Here is a 13919-nt window from a genome sequence, read left to right on the forward strand (position 1 = left end):
TTGTCTCCTCTACTAAGTTCATAGTATGTCTTGGGTCTTATTACTCTTGAGGTTGCTAGATGAACACTTCATTCAATTTATATGTTTCGAGATTTATAGATGTTGTCTTTATTGATTCCACCAACTCATAAAAACTAGAGCTACCTGTAGCTACATGAAGAAGGATATTATTGTTTAGTCTCTGACACACAGTAAAATTTCCTAGAAAAGTTCTGGAATAAAGAAAAAAAGAAGATTTGAGCCACTGTCTTGGTTAGGGTTTTATTGTTGTGAACAGACACCATGACCAAAGCAAGTCTTATAAAGGACATTTACTTGGGCTGTCTTATAGCCCCACCGTCATCATCAAGGTACGAGCAGGGTAGAATCTGGGCAGGCATGATGCAGGTAGTGCTGAGAGGTCTACATCTTCATCTGAAGTTGCCTAGTGGAAGACTGACTTTCAGGCAACCAGTGTCAGAGTCTTACAGCCCACACCCACTTTAACAAGGGCTCACCTAGTAATGGTGCCACTTTATGGGCCAAGAACATGCAAACCATAATAACCATCATATCCATTTATTTCCTTAAACTTGCTAAAATGATCTTCATTAAAACTTTGCATTGAAACTGTGTTTCAGGTTTTACATGTTTAAGTCATAATTCTCTGTACTTCCAAGTTACTAAGAAAAACAAAAACAAAAACAAAGAAACAAAAAACAAAATGAAAACAAGTCAAAAACACCCTTCAAATTATATTACCTGGTCAATAACCCAATTAATTTAGATTACTAATAAGTTAATAATTTCCCAGAGGCAAAAATATATGTAATTTTCCACAAATGTACCACAAACCTAACATTATCTTTCTTGATTTTGTGCATCTCCTGATTTACATTTAAAGTTTGGTCTGCAAGTATAACTAAGGTCCACTCAAAGAATTTGTACTACTAAGGACTATAGTTTGTTTCTAGGTATAATTTGTCACAAGCAACAAGATATGAGAAACGTGATGACAAATCTGGCAATCTTCCTGTGGAAGGTAGCCAACTACATCTGGCCACTATGTGCCTGCATATATAAATAAGAGACTCTCCCTGTATCTACAGACTAGATAGCAATTCAAATATCTGTATAGATATTTCTACTTGATTAAGTTATTAATATTTTAAGGTTATTATTGTATTATGTAGTATTGCGTATGTAAGGTACCTAGGTACCTTATCTTATATCTATAGACTTCCCTTGAGCAGCATTGCCTAGTTAAATAAGCTCATACCTGTGTCTTATTAGATTTACAAAATATATACCTTATTTTCTGTATATTACATATCTCGTAGCTATAGTATCTTGTGCATATACATATTCATATGCACATTTTATATGTATGTTCATGTATATGCATACATATACATGTATACACACACACAAATACACAGTAGTATTTACACTCTAAAGTTCAAGGTAATTGAAAGAATGCCCAAAATGAAGTTAATTCTGTTGCTTGTAAAGATTGAAGTCAACACTAAGAACAATACAAAGTCAACTAAGCTTCAGTGCCTTTTGTATCTGCTGAAATTGAAATAGTATATATGTATACACACACACACACACACACACACACACACACACACACACACACACACACGGGAAACAAACACCCAATATGAAAAATGTCAAAAACTGGCAGAGGAAGATTCAAACATAAAGCAACCACATCTCCTCTTAGTGATGTTCACACCTTGTTCCAGACTCTGCACTGACTTAGATACCAATATTGGCAATAACATAATAGAATCACATATTTTGTTCCATAAAATGCCCCAGACCCCTGTGTTTCTGCTTGCCAGTTGAATTGCTTTCAGTTGGAATCAAATAGAATTTGCCACAGTGCCATTCTAGACTTTCTGTTTGTGTGCATGTATTTAAGATACCTCCTGCAGACTTAGGAGCTTTCTGTTCTATTTATTTCCCACTTTCCACTCAGGTTTTGTTTTTATGCAATAGGAAGCTGATAGAGAAAGATTAATTCTCTAGTCTCCAAATCTGAAAAAAAAAATAAACATTTTTATCACAGCTGAAAAATGAAAGCTCAAAATTTTTGGAATGCTTATGTAAGAATGGAAAATATGTAATTCCTGCTGAAAATCTGAGAAATATATTTTACATTTCAAAGAGCTGATGAGATAGAATTCTGAGTATTTTTGACTTGTGTTAAAATATATAAGATATTAAATTGAGTAAGATATTCTCCTAAAAGGTACTGGTATATATCATCAAATTCTTATATAATTCTTAAAATTCATCATAAAAATTTTCTTGCTACAACTTCACATTATTACAAATAGATTATCTTTTTCTCAAAAAAATCTTACAACAAAAGACCCTACATTCAGAGTAAATTTCAGGCTTACAACATAAGAGGGAATATATAAACCGTAAATATTATAAATCCCATCAGAGCCATAGTTTGCGGAGTTTGAAGACACTTCTGAGAGATCTTACTACTGTGGCTTAGCTAAAACTGACATGGTACTGATAGTTGTCTACATACTCACATGAGTACCCTTAGACAAATGATGCTCTCAAGTTTAATCAGAATTTCACTTTGACCAAAACAGAGCTGAATAAATAGAATCTTAGAATTCATCCATGAGCAGAAAATTGTATACAAACTCTCTAAGGCTCTTGGGAAAAGAGAGGGAGAAGAATATAAGGGCCAGAAAATGGAGGAAGAATTGTGGGTTGATATCTGAGATCATGACATATTTATTGCAACGATGATTTCACAGCAGCTGTAGTAGCCTGCATAGAACCCCTAAAGTCAAGAAATTTCCTTCCAATGTTTTTTTCAACCATGATGGTTTTTTAAATATTTTATTTTTTTTACTCTTAATGATATGTGTATGCTTGTATCTTTGAATTTTAATATGTGTTGTCCTATCAACCAGTCAGGGATTGGGGAGATGCTCATGGGGCCTTACCAGTCCTATTAAACTACTGACATCTCAAGGATTCCTGGAAAAGCTCAGTTGTTTTCGGTTGTTTAAAAACCAGTGAACTCATCAGTATTTAACGGACAGCTCTAAACCAATATTGACATAGGTTTTCCTGGAGAGTCAGAGGGTCACAAATTAAAACAAGAAGATTTGAAGACGGAAAATGGACCGGACGGTAGTTGGAGAGAAGAACAAAGAGTAAGAGAGGATCAGAATGATATAAGCAGAATTCACTACATGAATATATATAATAATCAAAAAAGATATTCAATCCAATTAAAAAGAGAAATAAAATGGGTGGTGGAGAGTTAGCTCAATGATTAAGAGTATAATGTCCTTCCTGAGGACACTAAGTCAGTTCTGAGCACATATTGAGTAGGGCATCTTACGACTCGGACCCGGCACTTTCATTTAACCTGTAGAAGAATTGTTACCCTAATACTATCATATACACAGACATGCACACACTTATCATTAAAAGTAAAAAAAAAAATATTTTTTAAACGTAAACATCTTGGTTGGAAAAATGCCTCCCAAAGAGAATTTTTATTAATCAAATGCTATCCCCCTTCTCAGTTGCCCATCCAAAAAACCACCCATGCCATTTCCCCTCTCCCCTTGCCTTTGCCTGTATGAGGGTTATCCTCTACCCAGTCATTCACTCTTGTTTCACCCCTCTAGCATCCCCTTATGCTGGACATCAAGCTTCCTTCCCCTTCCATTGATGTCAGGTAAGGCCATCCTCTGTAACATAAGAATCAGGAAACCTGGTTTAGACTCAGGGAGCTCTGGGTAGTCTATTTAGTTGATATTGTTTTTTCAAAGAGATTTCTTGACTGTAGATTTCATATTGTATGTTGAGGTTGGAATTTGGATATTTTATGTATTTACATTTCAAATGTTATCCCCTTTCCCTTCTCTCCCATTCCTCCTACTTCTGTGAGGATGTTCCCACACCTACTCACCCACTTCCACATCAACACCTTAGCATTCCCCTACATTGGGGAAATGAGCCTTCACAGAACCAAGGGCATTTTCTAGTATTGCTGCTGGACAATGCTATCCTCTGTTACATATGCAGCTGGACTCATGGGTCCCTCCTTGTGTACTCAATCATTAGTGGTTTAGTCCCTGGGAGCTTTACAGGGTATTTATAAGTTTTCAAAAGCCTTGGAAAAAAACATGTTTATGAGATTAAAACTGCATGGGTTAAGATAGGGTTTACTAGGATTCACTTCAGTTTCTACTTTTTGGAATGAGTTATAATATCAGATGAAATTAGTATAGTATCACCCAAGTGATCCTCTTCATGAGCAGGATGTGGATTGACAATAGGAAAACATAGATCATCTGATTATGCTATTGATTGTGCTAATACCAAATCCTGTATGTTAATGACAGGCATATTGTATGCTTTGTATAATATATATATATATATATATATATATATATATATATATATATATATATATAATTTCTACATTATAAGTAAGTAAACTTGAGTCCAGTGTGCTCCTTTGTTACAGGCTGTATCCTTTTATATAAATGCCATGCTTATTTGTTGAATGAAGCTCATGTTGGCAAGAATGTCAGACAAGCTCAGAGATGACAGAATGTTCTACTTGGATCTGTATCAATATTAGTGACTGGAGTTCTGCTATTTGAGCATTTGTTCTATCTCTTTTCTACCTGTACCTTGAGAAACTTTGGATTTCCTAAACACATTGTGTATGAATGTAGCCTCTATTCAGAGGTAAAACACATTCATACTGGCTTCATTTCTTTCTTATTTAAAAATGTCCCCATATAGTTTTCTTAGTGCACTGGAAAATAGATTTGAAAAGAAAGAAAATAAGTTTCTGAATCTCATTAATTTTTGAGTTGGGTTTAGAAGATACCCTCCCTTTTTTTTTGCTTCTCTCTTCACAGTAAGATAGACTGGATAAGTCCTTTATCCTTTGGGCCAAAAACTCTGCTGTACCAAAGAGAAGGTTAATTGATGATTCTGAATACTGGCAGATGATTTTTTTTCTCAGGGAGAATTTCTGCTGAGAAAAAATTTCAGCAAACCAACTGTGCTTGCTTCCCTAGAAATTACCATGGGAAAACAAGAAAAATTAAGAGTTTTAATGGACTAAGGCTAAAGGACTATATAAAACTAAGAGTTTTAATGGCATCACAAATGCCATGTAGCATATGGAACAAATCAGGAGAAGGTGGTAACACTCAAACCCATAGATTCCAGATCTCCATTTGCACCAAGCAAACAGAATTAGAAACAACCCTGATAAGAGGGGCGAGTTCAAGAAAATGTTCTTTATATTATCTTTGTCTCTTTATTATATTTTTTCAAAATGAATGGCAATAATCTCGTATTCATCATCCTTCAGTCTTGTTAACAGCGTCTATTAAAATGGATGTATTGATGAATAACAATTACTGTGCTTTTTTTCTCATTCCCCTTAATTTGAAAAGCCTACAAGTCATTCAGTTTTATCCGTAGGAATCTTGTTTCATCATTAAGAAAATTCAAACATCTAAACGCAATGTAATTTAAAAAATCTTTTATCTATGCCACTGAAGCTGAGGACAACTAATAACATTTAAAGGCTAAAACTTCTCATGAATTGGATTTATTATATATTTTACACAGCATGGTTTTTATAGAGACCAATTCATTTAGCTTTCAGCTTCTTAAATATTTGTTCATATAATATATATATGTATATATATATATATTAAAATTCAGCTACTCAGAATATGAGTTAAACTTTCAGAATATTTTTAAGATTCTTTTCATGGAAGAAAACAGAATATATTCCATATTAGTCCTCAAATTACAAATAAAAATCAGTTTTTTAAATCTGAAGTTATTGCTGTTACTAACATTTCCCATTTATAAAATAGATTGGAATTTAATAAAAAAAAACTGATTGGCTAAAGAATACTTCATGACACTTCATAATCTATGATTCATGCAGGAAAAACTAATGCAGTTTAAAGTCAATTACTTTATTCTCCACTGGTAGAAATTAACCAAACTGTTCTTGTTATTGTCAATATTCATATATTATTTTCTCCTTTGCTGACAAAGGACTATTTGGTTCAGGATTCAGGTCATGGTTTGCTTCATTTTGGCAGAGTCGATTACCCTGAAAAATACGTCTTGTATTTGAGTTAATGACTTCTCTGTTTACCCCAAACACGTGATATGGCTCTTTTCAAAGCAAGCAACTTCATTCAGCTGATGCTTTGTATGTTTTATTGAGACCCAGCTATACTCCTCCTGGGCATATACACAAAAGATGCTCCAACATATAACAATGACACATGCTCCACTATGTTCACAGCAGCCTTATTTATAATAACCAGAAGCTGGAAACAACCCAGATGTCCTTCAACAGAGGAATGGATACAGAAAATGTGGTACATTTACACAGTGGAGTACTACTTAGCTATCAAAAATAATGAATTCATGAAATTCTTTGGCAAATGGATGGAGCTAGTAAATATCATTCCGATTGGGGTGACCCAATCGCAAAAAACACACATGGTATGCACTCACTGATATTAGCCCAAAAGCTTGGATTACCCAAGATACAATCCACAGACCATATGTAGCTCAAGAGGGACAAAGTGTGGATTCTTCAGTTCTTCTTAGAAAGGTGAACACAAATATGTACAGGTGGAAATGCGGAGACAAAGTTCGGAGCAGAGATGGATGGAAAGGCCATCCAAAGACTGCCCTACCTGAGGATCAAGCCCATATACATTCAGCCTCCAAACCCAGATAATATTGCTGATGCCAAGAGGTGCATGCTGACAGGAGCCTGATATTGCTCTCTCCTGAGAGGCTTTGCCAGACTATGACAAATACAGAGGCGGATGCTTGAATTCAACCATTCAACTGAAAACAGAGTCCCCGTTGGAGGAGGTAGAGAAAGGATTGAAGGAACTAAAGGCGTTTGCAACCCATAAGAACAATACCAACCAACCAAAGCTCCCAGGGACTAAACCACCAACCAGAGTACACATGGACAGACCCACGGCTCCAGCTGCATATGTAGCAGAGGATGGCCTTGGGCACCAGAGGGAGGAGAAGCCCACGGTCCTGCCTAGGCTCGACTCGCCAGTGTAGGGAATGTCAGGGCAGGGAGACAGGGTGAGTGGATGGGTGGGGGAACACCCTTATAGAAGTAGGGGTCTAGGGGATGGGATAGGGAGTTTATGGACAGGAAACCGGGAAAGGGGATAACATTTGAAATGTAAATAAAAAACACAATAAAAAAGAATATAAATAAATTTAGTTTGAAAATTTAAAAAAAAATGCTCTAATTTACTACATCTAGGCAGTATTTATGTATTGCTTAATTTTTCTTGTTTATAGATAAAAACAAAAAGTTAACCATCTTCATGTAGTTTTCTGCTATAGGCTTGATTTTGAACAACATATATTATTTTATGGACTGCATTTTTGTGACTGGTAGCTTTTAGATCATTTTCATAGTTTTACATTAGTACATTGGGTGGCTAATACATGTATTGTTCAACCATCTTCTTTATGTTTAATGTGTGCAGTGATTTTTTTAAACCTGTATTAGTTTCCCTTTCACATAGATTTATTTCATATTTCCTGTGATTCATAAGTTGTATACTCAGTATATTTTACTGATAGAGGTGGAAAACTAGGAAATGTTTATATAAAAGCTATGAAAATAGTGTGACTAAAGAAATACATAGAATGTAATAAGCTATTCTTTCAAGGTCATAACCTTGCCTGGTTTTAGTTCATGATTGCTGGTAGAAATGTCCAAGTCACAGACAAATAATTTCAATATTCATCCAGATAATGGTGGCTACAGTTTATATTTGCTACTGTAAATTTCTCATGCTCCCATGTCCCACAGGCATGATACAAAGGACCCATGATGGATGTATAAACACAGTGAGTGGGCTATGTTTTAAGAGGAAAACCTTGGGGTTAGGTGATGTTCTGCTTGTATAGTAAGCCTGCACTTTGTCTGGGGGGAGACATTACCTCATCTCTCAAGGCTGTTCACTAAAAACACACACTGATCAGTGGCCTGAGAAGAGGGTGGTCAGGGTTCCAAATTCTTGGTACATCCATCAAATTAATATGTGCAGAGACTCCAGATCCCATGGTGTGTTCAGTCTTTCTTAACAAATGTGGTTTTACTGATGGTTCTACTTAATTCATGTTCACAGAACATGTCTTTTCTGTTCTATTTATTTTCAAAATTATCAGTGTAATCTATCAAAGAGGTATCACATAACAATATGTAACAATATTAATTAAAATACATAAGAAGCAAGCAAACATTACTATTATACATTGTACAATTGAGAGTTTAGTTGCTGAATTGTATTGATCTGTCCAAAATAATATAATTTGTTACACAGAAATATGTATTAGTTGTATATCACTCGCTAAAAATATCAAAGGTCCATTTACAATATAATTTTAAATTCACTTGAATTCTTGTACACTTAAGCTTGAATAAGTAATGAATACTCATATATCTAATTTATTGTCTATACATGACTTTGGTATTTTTTTAAAATGGGACATTTGCTTTATTCAAGGTAGTGTATGGATTCTTTATATTTGTGCATTATTAATATATGTAAGCTTCATATGGAGCAATGTTTTATTCAATTCTTGGTATGTTTATATAGATGAAAATTTTCTACTTTGGTTACCTATGCCACAAATTATCATCTATAATTGTTATACATAATTGTGATCAATTACTGATAATAATTTTAACACTCTTTTAGAAACATTGATGTCTACTATAAATCAGAACTTATCAAGGTATCAAAATTAATAAAAAAAATAAAAACTGTGATCAAAGAGACAAAATACACAGAATAAATATCAGCACACTTGAAGTAAAAAGAAGATGGTTTAAATAAATAAAGGCTATTACTGGAAGAAAGGAAAGGATTGAAAAATTCCATTACACCCACATCTGTCACAATCCTAAGAATGCAGCAAAAGTTCTCTTCCTGGTTTTGTTACTTTGGAGTTTGGAAAGCTTACCATAAAACTAGAAGGGATACTTTAACATGAATATCCAAAGCATCCCTGAGGAAAAAGTGATAGAGCTTAAAGGTTCACTCTGTTTATTCTTCAAAACACGCATGATCAAAACACATATAAATATTATTCTCATAGGTCAGGTTAATTTCAGTTCCTTACCATGCCCTCTACTTCTGAAAATCAAAGCCTGCAGTAGTATTCCCAGCTCTATAGCTGCAGTCTCACTTCCTTCCCTAACCTCATCTCCAGTGCAATGTAATACACAGTTCCCATCCAAAGCTTCTAAGGCCCACACTTGCCTTTATCTCAGTCTTTAAATATACCAGGCATTCTCTGCAGACCCAGAGGCCACTCAAGACAGGAAAACAGGAAGCCTAACTATGGATCTTCACTGATTACTCTCCTCTAAATCCAAACCCATTCTCTGTAGCAGAACACCCACTGTAGCCTCCCCCTCTCCCTGTCCCATCCCAGTGGATGATATAATTCTTGTCATCCTACACATTCTGTTATCTCAGTGCCCAGCTCTAGCAGTCTTGTCTCAGAAATCACCAACCAAGCCTGCCAGAGAAGCCGGTAGGTGAAAAGAAGCAGGTAAGCAAGCTTAAGGTCTCTACTCTGTCTCTTCATTTTCATATATAGTGTTCACCCCTAGTCTTATTCCCATCTCTGTAGTGAACTATGTGTCATGGCCTCTTCTCACCCTCTGCCCCAATTCCAAGGACACGAAGCAGATCCTTTTTTTTTTTTAAATTAACTTGAGTATTTCTTATTTACATTTCGAGTGTTATTCCCTTTCCCGGTTTCCGGCAAACATCCCCCTCTCCCCTCCCCTTCCTTATGGGTGTTCCCCTCCCCACCCTCCCCCCATTGCCTCCCTCCCCCCAACGATCTAGTTCACTGGGGGTTCAGTCTTAGCAGGACCCAGGGCTTCCCCTTCCACTGGTACTCTTACTAGGATATTCATTGCTACCTATGAGGTCAGAGTCCAGGGTCAGTCCATGTATAGTCTTTAGGTAGTGGCTTAGTCCCTGGAAGCTCTGGTTGCTTGGCATTGTTGTTCATAAGGGGTCTCGAGCCCCTTCGAGCTCTTCCAGATCTTTCTCTGATTCCTTCAAAAGGAGTCCTATTCTCAGTTCAGTAGTTTGCTGCTGGCATTCACCTCTGTATTTGCTGTATTCTGGCTGTGTCTCTCAGGAGAGATCTACATCCGGCTCCTGTCTGCCTGCACTTCTTTGCTTCATCCATCTTGTCTAATTGGGTGGCTGTATATGTATGGGCCACATGTGGGGCAGGCTCTGAATGGGTGTTCCTTCTGTCTCTGTTTTAATCTTTGCCTCTCTATTCCCTGCCAAGGGTATTCTTGTTCCCCTTTTAAAGAAGGAGTGAAGCATTCACATTTTGATCATCCGTCTTGAGTTTCATTTGTTCTAGGCATCTAGGGTAATTCAAGTATTTGGGCTAATAGCCACTTTTCATTGATTCCATCCCTTGTGTTTTTTTCTGTGATTGGGTTACCTCACTCAGGATGATATTTTTCAGTTCCAACCATTTGCCTATGAATTTCATACAGTCATTGTTTTTGATAGCTGAGTAATATTCCATTGTGTAGATGTACCACATTTTCTGTATCCATTCCTCTGTTGAAGGGCATCTGGGTTCTTTCCAGCTTCTGGCTATTGTAAATAAGGCTGCTATGAACAGAGTGGAGCACGTGTCTTTTTTTTATGTTGGGGCATCTTTTGGGTATATGCCCAAGAGAGGTATAGCTGGATCCTCAGGCAGTTCAATGTCCAATTTTCTGAGGAACCTCCAGACTGATTTCCAGAATGGTTGTACCAGTCTGCAATCCCACCAACAATGGAAGAGTGTTCCTCTTTCTCCCATCCTCGCCAGCATCTGCTGTCACCTGAGTTTTTGATTTAGCCATTCTCACTGGTGAGGTGAAATCTCAGGGTTGTTTTTGATTTGCATTCCCTTTATGACTAAAGATGTTGAACATTTCTTTAGGTGTTTCTCAGCCATTCGGCATTCCTCAGCTGTGAATTCTTTTGTTTAGCTCTAACCCCATTTTTAATAGGGTTATTTGTCTCCCTGCGGTCTAACTTCTTCAGTTCTTTGTATATTTTGGATATAAGGCCTCTATCTGTTGTAGGATTGGTAAAGATCTTTTCCCAATCTGTTGGTTGCCATTTTGTCCTAACCACAGTGTCCTTTGCTTACAGAAGCTTTGCAGTTTTATGAGATCCCATTTATCAATTCTTGATCTTAGAGCATAAGCCATTGGTGTTTTGTTCAGGAAATTTTTTCCAGTGCCCATGTGTTCGAGATGCTGCCCTAGTTTTTCTTCTATTAGTTTGAATGTATCTGGTTTGATGTGGGGGTCCTTGATCCACTTGGACTTAAGCTTTGTACAGGGTGATAAGAATGGATCGATCTGCATTCTTCTACATGTTGACCTCCAGTTGAACCAGCACCATTTGCTGAAAATGCTATCTTTTATCCATCTGATGGTTTTGGCTCCTTTGTCAAAAATCAGGTGCCCATAGGTGTGTGGGTTCATTTCTGGGTCTTCAATTCTGTTCCATTGGTCTATCTGTCTGTCTCTGTACCAATACCATGCAGTTTTTATCACTATTGCTCTGTAATACTGCTTGAGTTCAGGGATAGTGATTCCCCCTGAAGTCCTTTTATTGTTGAGGATAGTTTTAGCTATCGTGGGTTTTTTGTTATTCCAGATGAATATGCAAATTGTTCTGTCTAACTCTTTGAAGAAATGGATTGGTATTTTGATGGGGATTGCATTGAATCTGTAGATCGCTTTTGGTAAAATGGCCATTTTTACTATATTAATCCTGCCAATCCATGAGCATGGGAGATCTTTCCATCTTCTGAGGTCTTCAATTTCTTTCTTCAGAGTCTTGAAGTTCTTATTGTACAAATCTTTTACTTGCTTGGTTAAAGTCACACCGAGGTACTTTATATTATTTGGGTCTATTATGGAGGATGTCGTTTCCCTAATTTCTTTCTTGGCTTGTTTTCTTTTTGTGTAGAGGAAGGCTACTGATTTATTTGAGTTAATTTTATACCCAACCACTTTGTTGAAGTTGTTTATCAGCTTTAGTAGTTCTCTGGGTGGAACTTTTTGGGATCACTTAAATATATATCATATCATCTGCAAATAGTGATATTTTGACTTCTTCTTTTCGATCTGTATCCCTTGACCTCCTTTTTTTTGTTGTCTGATTGCTCTGGCTAGAACTTCAGGAACTATATTGAATAAGTAGGGAGAGAGTGGGCAGCCTTGTCTAGTCCCTGATTTTAGTGGAATTGCTTCAAGTTTCTCTCCATTTAGTTTAATGTTAGCAACTGGTTTGCTGTATATGGCTTTTACTATGTTCAGGTATGGGCCTTGAATTCCTATTCTTTCCAGGACTTTTATCACGAAGGGGTGTTGAATTTTGTCAAATGCTTTCTCAGCATCTAATGAAATGATCATGTGGTTTTGTTCTTTCAGTTTGTTTATATAATGGATCATATTGATGGTTTTCCGTATATTAAACCATCCCTGCATGCCTGGGATGAAGCCTACTTGATCATGGTGGATGATTGTTTTGATGTGCTCTTGGATCACGAAGCAGATCCTAATGGAAGACCATATATCCCTCCCTCCTGTAGAGGCCATTAGCTTCCCCTCCTACTCCATCCCCATTTTTAATTGTTACTTTTTAATACCTAGGAACATATTCTACCCAAGAAATCAAGTGGCTTTATTAATACAGATCCCAGAATAATTCCTTAAGAGGCAAAACACAGCCACTACACTCTTCTACAAACCAAAGGACAATAGAAATTCAAAAATATTACAATCACCTAACAAGGACAAAAACAGATAAGCAACTAGAATTAAAGTCATCCCAAACCTAAATGCTTAGATATAGTATACAACTACAATAAATAATAGACATGACATTATGTTTACTGATGGGAAAGGGGAGTAGAATTTATAGTTATTGATGGATGTGAGACAAAGAGAGAACAGAACACGAGAATCAAGAGGAGAGGAACAAATGAAAGAACCAGGTGAGAGACAGTCACAGAAAGGGCCATTTGAGGGAAGGTAAAGAACCCTAATGTAGTAGAAACCTTCCTAAAATACGTGCATATATTTAAGTCTATCTAAAAGAATTCTCCTAACAGTGGAACAATCAAAGACCCAACTCGATATCTCTTGTAACCAATTGAGTGGTTGATGAAAGAAATTCCCAAATAACACTGACTAGTGACAAGATTTTGGTTTCTGTCCACAAACTGACATCAAACAGCTGAAGAGATCAGCTATATAACTGATCATGTAGATGTCCACCTGTGTGCCTCCACAGAGCTTTCTCCCCTATGTGCTAGTGTGTCTGCTAATTCTGAACACTATCAAAGGAAAACATGGAAACGCCAAGCCAACTTCAAACCCTTTTGCCTAAAATTATGTCCTCCTTTTATAATGTGATAATTTAATATTAATACAAAACTTGTTGGAGTAAGCAATCAATATCTGTGTTGACTTAAGGACAACTTTATGAAAGTGAAACAATGCCCTACACTGCTTGGATGGTCAAGAACCTAAAAATAGAGAACACATGGATATGAGCAAAACCAAAGACTACTGTTCTACAAATTATTTTTAAAGTAGCAATAAAATTAATCTTAATGACTGATAGATAGATCTGTGCCTTTTTCAGGCTATCATCAGAGAAGCTTCCTTCTGCAGAAGATGTGAACAAATACGAAGACCCAAAGTTAGATATTATATAGTGAGAGAACTGTGAAACTCAGCCTTAAATGATATGTTTTCAGCAAATGATACCCCTAGGAGTTCAAGG

Source organism: Rattus rattus, chromosome 7 (genome assembly GCF_011064425.1).
Source record: "Rattus rattus isolate New Zealand chromosome 7, Rrattus_CSIRO_v1, whole genome shotgun sequence".
NCBI classification, from domain to species: Eukaryota; Metazoa; Chordata; class Mammalia; order Rodentia; family Muridae; genus Rattus; species Rattus rattus.